Here is an 8,027-nt window from a genome sequence, read left to right as displayed (position 1 = left end):
GGTAAAATTAAAAAACTATCTGCAGAAAACTCAAGCAAGATCCACACCTCACTCTATACACAAGAACAACTCAAAGTGGATCAACTAAGGACAATAAAGTTCATTTTAAAAAGCTTGGAAGAACTCTAGAAGTCCTAACCCACAACATAAGCAGTCTTTTAAGCATCCTGAAAAACCGTCAATCAGGAGAGGATAAAATAGATGAATAGAACCTTCTAAGAATCAAATCCCTACGCACACCCAAAAACTTCTCCATCCAGGTAAAAAGGCAAAAAACAATATTTGGTAATGACATGTCACATAAAGGACTTATATCTAGAATTTATAAAATATTCAAGTACCACAACAAGATAAAGTAAATAACCCATTTGTAAAATGGACACAGGTTATGAAAAGACACTTCACCAAAGAAGACATTCAGATGGTGAACAAACACATAAAGAAATGTTAAAAATCCTTGGCTCTAAGAGAGATACAAATCAAAACAACTATGAGATATCATCTCACCACAGTAAGAATAGCAATATTTAACAGAACAGCAAACAACAAGTGCTGGCGAGGTTGCAGAGAAACTGGAACCCTTATTCACTGTTGGTGGTGGTGTGGAATGGGTGCAACCAGTATGGCAGCAGAATGGTGCTGTCTAAAAAAGTTGCAAATAGAAATACCATTTCACCTAGCAATTCCACTACTGGGAATATACCCTAAAGAAACCAGAACTGTCTTCCAAGCAGATATATGCACACCCATGTTTATTGCTGTTTTGTTCATAATAGCAAAGAGTTGGAAACAACCCAAGTGCTCATCAACAAACAAATGGATAGAGAAACTTTGGTATATTCACAAAATGGAGGACTATGCTTCTTTGAAAAACAAGGAATTCATGAATTATTATATAAAAATCGGTGACCCTAGAGGACATTATGCTGAGTGAAATATCTTGGTCGCAAAGGGACAAATGCTGCATAATGCCACTGTTGTAAAGTGGCGTGGACACTGGGGTTGAGGGGAGACTGAGAAAAGAGAGGATAAATAATGTATACTGCATTGGAACAGCTGAGGGAGAGAACTGTTTAAAAGGGATATATAATTTGGCATTATTGTCATGACAAGAATCCAGAATGAAGGCTGAATAGTGGAGTAGATTTGTGGGGAGGGATTGTCTAACAAAGAAAGAATTTTTCTTTTACTTTTCAAAGAGAAGAGCAAACTGTGGGGGAGGGGTGGGCAAGGAGAAAAGCACAACAATGAATGAATGGAAATCCAAAGTCTCTGCAAACTTTCATTAAAATTAATAAAAAAATTAAAAATGGTATTAACCTTGTAAGTGAATTTTTAAGTTTGTATAATTACAGATTAGTTTACCTTCAAAATATTTAGTTTCCCTGTTTCTTCTTCTGTACCCTAAATGTTCTTACTGTTGAGTCATAATATGGTTCATAACAACCCTATGAGCAACAAGTCTGAACTTTCTTCTATCCTGTGCTATCCTCATAATCTCTGACACACTTGAGCCCATTGCTACTGTCACCGTGTCATTCTGTCTTGTTGAGGGATTTTCTCTCTTTTGCTGACATCTACCTTTCCAAGCATGATGTCCTTCTCCAAAGAAATACCCTCTCCTCACAAAATGCTCAAAATATGAGATGACTCTTGGCTATCTTTGTCTCCACGGAGCATTCTCCATTTTTTTCCCAAGCTTATTATCTGTTAATTCCTTTGATAGTCTATGGGATATTAAGTATTTTTCTCCAGTACAGCTCAAACATATCAATTATTCTTTGTAATCCTTATTCATTTTCCAGCTCTCAGATGCATAGCAAGTGAATAAAAACACGATGGCCTGAATCAGATGCACCTTAGTCTTCAAACTAAGGCAACAATCTTTTCACTTTCTATATGTCTGAGTGCTAGACAATGAATAAGGATGGCAGAAGATGTTCATGGGGTCCCTATAAGTTTTACTTGACTTAACAGCACCTATAAATAATAGTATTCAAACTAGCATCATTGCTTCACGGCATTTTGGAGAGGTACCTGAAAGTGGACTTGTTCAATATAACACATCACCTAATCTGACTGCTAGTACCAATGGTGTTGATTCTAGATCCAAGTGAGATGAAACCATTGACAGTTTCAGCTTCTCCATCCATCATGATCAGTCCAGTGGTGAGGATTTTTGTCTTCTTGATGTAGAGATGCAATCTATATTGAAGACTATGGTGTTTCAAGTCCTCTCTTTCAGCAAGCTAGGTTTTGTCACCTACATAAAATAGGTTTCACCAATCCTAATGCCACATTCGTCTTTATAGAGTCCAGCTTCTTGAATGATTGCTCAGCATACAGATTGAATAGGTATGGAGAAATTATATAACCCTAATATTCACCTTTCCTGATTTTAAACCGTGCAGTGTTCCCTTCCTTAGTTCAGACAACAACTTCCTGGCCTAGGTACAGGTTTTGTACAAACACAGTTAAGTGTCTGGTGTTACCATTCTTCTCAGTACTAGCCATAGTTTCTTGTGATCTACACAAATACCTTTGCATAGTCAATAAAACACCAGGGTCAATATGACATCAGTAATATCCCTGGTGCCATAGCCTCTTCTAAACCCATCTTAAACTTCTGGAAATTCTCTGTCAATGTACCATTCTAGTAATTTTGAGATTATATTCAACAGTATTTAGTTTAGATGTGATATTAATGATATTTTTCAATAACTTCCATTATGTGTTGGATCACCTTTCTTGAGGATGGTGAAAAATATGGAATTCTTCCAGTCAGTTGGCAAAGCAGTTGTCATCCAAATTTCCTGACATACACTGGTGAGCACATTCAGAGCTGCATCTGTTACTTGAACTATGACTATTTGAACTGTCTATTTTTTTTTTTTTTGCATCTGCCCTAAGTACAGTTTGAACTTCTGCCATCATTACCATTGGCCCTATTCATATGATGTTATTGTTGTTGTTAGGTGCTGTATTCGAGCACAACTCACAGTGACCCTATGAACAAAATATCTGAACCCTGCTCTGTCCTGCACCATCCTGACACTTTCTGACACACAAAAGCATATTGCAGCAGTCATCATGTCAATCCACCTGGTTGAGGGTCATCCCTCTCCTTCACTGACCCTCTACCCTGCCTAACAACATGTTCATCTCCAAGGAACAGTTCCTCCTAGGAACATGTACAAAGTTTGTGAGGCAAAACTTCATCATTTTTGCCTCCAAGAGCACTTCAGCTGCACCATTTCCAAGACATATCTGTTTCTTCTCTTGGCCATCCATGAGATGTTCATTATTCTTCTCCAATACTACAGCTCAAAGGTGCCAATTCTTCTCTGTCATCCTTATTCATTGTCCAGGTCTCGATGCATAGCTAGTAATCAGAAAGACTATGGCCTGAATCAGATGCATCTTAGTCCTCAAACTGACAATATTATGCCTCAATAATTTGGAAAGGTCCCTAACTGCAGATTTTACCAGTGCAATATGTCTCCTTATTTCCTGACTGCTTGTACCAAGGGTGTTACTTGTAGATCCAAGCAAGATGAAGCTGTTGACAGTTTCAATTTCCTCTCCATCCATCATGACACTGCCTATTGGTAAAGTGGTAAGAATCTTTGTTTTCTCAATATTGAGATGCAATCCATACTGAAGCCTACATTCCTTGATCATCTGCAACAAGTGCTTCACATCCTCCTCACTTTTAGTAAGCAAGGTTGTGCCATCTGCATAACATAGGTTATCGGTGAGTCTCCCTCCAACCCTGATGCCACATTACTCTTTAGAGAGTCCAGCTTCTCAGACAATTTGCTCAGCATATAGGTTGAGTCGATATGCAGAGAGAAAACAACCCTGACACAATCCCTTGCCAATTCCAGACTATGAAGTGCTCCCTCTGTTCTGTTTGCACAACAGCCTTCTGATCCAAGTATAGGTACCACATGACCACAATCACGTGCTCTGGGATGCCATTCTTCTCAATATGAGCCACAACTTGTCATGATCCATACAGTCAAACACCTTTGCATAGTCAATTCTCAAGTTGAAAGAACTGAAAAATAAATTTAAGCTTTCTTTCACAATATTCACAGATACTATGGACAATATATTTAATTACCCAGGAAGCAACAGAAGAAGATGGAGTGAATACAGAGTCACTGTACCAAAAAGAATTAATTGACACTAAAATATGGTAGGAAGTACCATATGAACAGGAGCCAATGGTAACAAAGGAGGAAATAGAAGCTGCATTGAAGGCACTGGTCAAAAATAAAGCCCCAGGAATCAATGGGATATCAATTGACTTGTTTCAATTAATAGATACAGCCTTGGATGCACTCACTAGTCTATTCCAGGAAACTAGAGAACAGGTGTCTGGCCAACAGATTGGAAGAGGTCCATCTTTGTTCACATTCCCAAGAAAGGTGATCCAACTGAATGTGGAAATTATAGAACAATATCCTTGGTATCACATGCAAGCAAAATACTGCTGAAGATCATTAAAAAACAGCTGAACAGTACATAAATAAAGAACTGCCAGAAGTTCAAGCAGGAATTAGAAGATGCTGTGGCACCAAGGATATCAGTGTTGATGTCATATGTATCCAGGCTGAAAGTAAGGAATACTCAAAAAAATGTTCATATGTTGTTGTTATGTGCCGTCGATTCACCTGCGACTCATAATGACCCTATGTAAAACAGCCCTAAATCCTACTCTATTCTGTGCTAATCTCACTGTTTCTGACACACCTACCCCGATTACACCAGTCACTAAATCAATTCACCTCATAGAAGATCTTCCTATCCTGCACTGTCCCTCCACCCTCCAAAGCACTCCCAAGGACTCCCAAATCCTTCTCCAAAGACTGGTACCTCCTTGCAACATGTCAAAATTATGTCAGACTAAGCTTCAGAGTCCTTGCCTCCATGGGGCAGCCTGGTTTAAACCTCTCCAGGATGAATCTATTTGTTTTCTTAGCAGTCCATGCTATATCCAATACTCTTATGCAACACCATAGCTCAAAGGCATTAATTCTCCTTCTATCCTCCCTAGTCATTGTCCAGCTCTCTGACACATAGCAAGTGCTTGTGAAGACCATGGTCTGTATCAGGCGCAACTTAGTCTCCAGAATAACACCATTGCACCAACAACCAGAGCCAAAGAAGAAGAAATAGAAGGTTTCTACCACTGACTGGAAGAGATCTATATTTGTTCCCATTCCAAAGAAGGGTGACCCAACAGAGTGTGGAAACTACAGAACAATATCATTGATTTCACATGCAAGCAAGATTCTACTGAAGATTATCCAAAAATGACTGGAGCAGCACATCAGCAGAGAATTGCCAGAAGTCCAGGCTGGGTTTAGAAGAGGTCATGGTACTAGGGATATTGTAGCTGATGTTAGATGGATCTTAGCTGAAAGCAGGGAACACCAGAAGAATGTCTATCTATGTTTCGTTGACTACGCAAAGGCATTTGACTGTGTGGATCATAACAAACTGTGGCTGACTCTGAGAAGAATGGGAATCCTAGAACATTTAATCGTGCTAATGCAAAACCTATACTTGGACCAGGAGGCAGTCGTCAGAACAGAGCAAGGCAACACTGCATGGTTCAAAATTGGGAAGGGTGTTCATCAGGGATGTGTCCTGTTTCCATACCTTTTCAACCTGTATGCAGAGCAGATTATCCGGGAGGCTGGGCTCTATGAGGAGAATTGTGGCGTCAGGATTGGTGGACAATTTATCAACAATCTGCGTTATGCAGTTGACACAACCCTGCTTGCTGAAACTGAGGAGGACCTCATGCACTTACTGCAGAGGGTCAAGTACTGCAGCCTTCAATATGGACTGAGGCTCAATGTCAAGAAGACAAAGATTCTCAGCACTCGACCAATTGGTAGCATCAGGATGGATGGCGAAGAGATTGAGGTTGTTCACAGCTTCAGTTTGCTTGGCTCCACGGTCAACACTCCTGGTACCAGCAGTCAGGAAATCAAAAAACGTATTACGATGGGAAAGTCTGCTGTTAATGACCTCTCTAAAGTACTCAAGAGCAACAGTGTGTCTCTGGAGACTAAGGTGCGCCTGATATAGGCCATGGTCTTTGCAATCACTTGTTATGCATCAGAGAGTTGGACAATGACTAGGGAGGATAGAAGGAGAATTGACACCTTTGAGCTGTGGTGCTGGAGAAGAGTATTGAATGTACCATGGACTGTCAAGAAAACAAACAGATTCATCCTGGAGAGGGTCAAACCAAGCTGCTCCTTGGAGGCAAGGATTCTGGGGCTTTGTCTGACATACTTTGGGCATGTTGCAAGGAGGGACAGGTCCTTGGAGAGGGACATCGTGCTTAGGACGGTGGAGGGACAGCGCAGGAGAGAAAGGCCCTCTATGAGGTGGATTGATTCAGTGACTGGGGTAATCAGGATGGGTGTGTCAGAGGCAGTGCGATTGGCACAGGTTAGAGCAGGGTTTAGGGCTGTTGTACATGGGGTTGCTATGAGTCGCAAACGACTCGACGGCACATAACAACAACAATAACAACAACAACCAACTTTTACAGTCAGAGATCAAACGAACATTCAGTCAAGATGTATTAATAATAATGGGTGACTTTAATGCAAAAGTTGGGAACAGAGAAGAAGGATCAGTAGTTGGAAAACATGGATTTGTTGACAGAAATTAAGCTGGAGATAGAATGATTCAATTTTGCACAATGACTTATTCATTGCGAATATGTTTTATAAGAAGCAAAGACAGGTTATATACATGGATTTCATCTATATGCATAGGAATCAGACTGATTACATCTGTAGAAAGAACGGCTGGAGCAGCTCACTATTAGTTGTGAAAACTAGGCCAGGTGCTGACTGTGGAACAGACCACCAACTACTCATATGCAAGTTCAAGCTGAAGCCAAGGAAGATGAAATCCACAGGAACCAAAATATGATTTTGAGTCTGTCCCACCTGTATTTCAGAACCATCTCAGGAACAGGTTTGAGGCCTGGAACACCAATGAGTGAAGACCAGGTGAGTTGTATCAAGAGTATCATCCAGGAAGAATGCAAAAGGTCATTACAAAGATAGAGGAGGAAAAGATCAAAATGGATGTCAGAAGAGACTCTGAATATTGCACTGGACTGCCTAGAAGCCAAAGCAGAAGGAAGAATTCAAGATACTAAAGAGTTGAACAGAAGATTTCAAAAGGCAGTGCAGGAAGACTAAGTAAAATATTACAATGAAATGTGCAAGAAGCTGGAGTCAGAAAATCAAAAAGGCCGAACTCTCTCAGCTCAAGGAACTGAAGAACACATTTCAACATTGAGTTCATATGATACTTCCTGAATTTAGCAGTACCAACCAGTTGTTTTTGGTGTAGTGACTCTTTATTCCTTCTATCTCTCTTTGATGTTTCCTGGATCATTCAAAATTTTGCCCATAGCATCTCTCAGTATTGTAGCTCCTCGCTTGAAACTGTTTTTCAATTCTTTCTACTTTAGAAAGTGAATTGTAGTGTTCTTGATATGGCTGGGGCTTTTTGTTAGAAGCATATTAAATATCTACTTTGTTAGTATAAAATGGTAACTACTGGAATTTGGAGAGCAGAACAGCTCCATGAACACAGTTTAGAACAAAGTTGTTATGAAGGAGATAAAGAAAGAATTTTCTTTAACAAATCAGCTCAGAATATTTTTCAGAAGACAATTTCGTTTTCCATATTATTACTGCCATTCTTGTTCCCCTCAATTTCTTGCTCTCAAGTTGTGTTTTGTGGGATTACTTCTTAAACCTATTAGACTCATATGTTACCTTCAACTTTTCAGTGAAATCTGCAATTTGTTTGACTGAAGATTAACTGTACTCTGAGCTAAAACATTTAGTATAATTTTGTCTAACACTGCTATTTACTCAAACAATATTTGAATCTAAAATTTAGATTTTTCAATACAAATTGCTTTCGGTATAACTATTTTTTAACCTAATCCAATATTTTATTTAAAAGAATAATTA

Source organism: Elephantulus edwardii, unplaced genomic scaffold (assembly GCF_000299155.1).
Source record: "Elephantulus edwardii isolate Elephantulus edwardi_28Jun2011 unplaced genomic scaffold, EleEdw1.0 scaffold00164, whole genome shotgun sequence".
In the NCBI taxonomy this organism is placed as follows: domain Eukaryota; kingdom Metazoa; phylum Chordata; class Mammalia; order Macroscelidea; family Macroscelididae; genus Elephantulus; species Elephantulus edwardii.
This window is presented reverse-complemented; position numbering follows the sequence as displayed.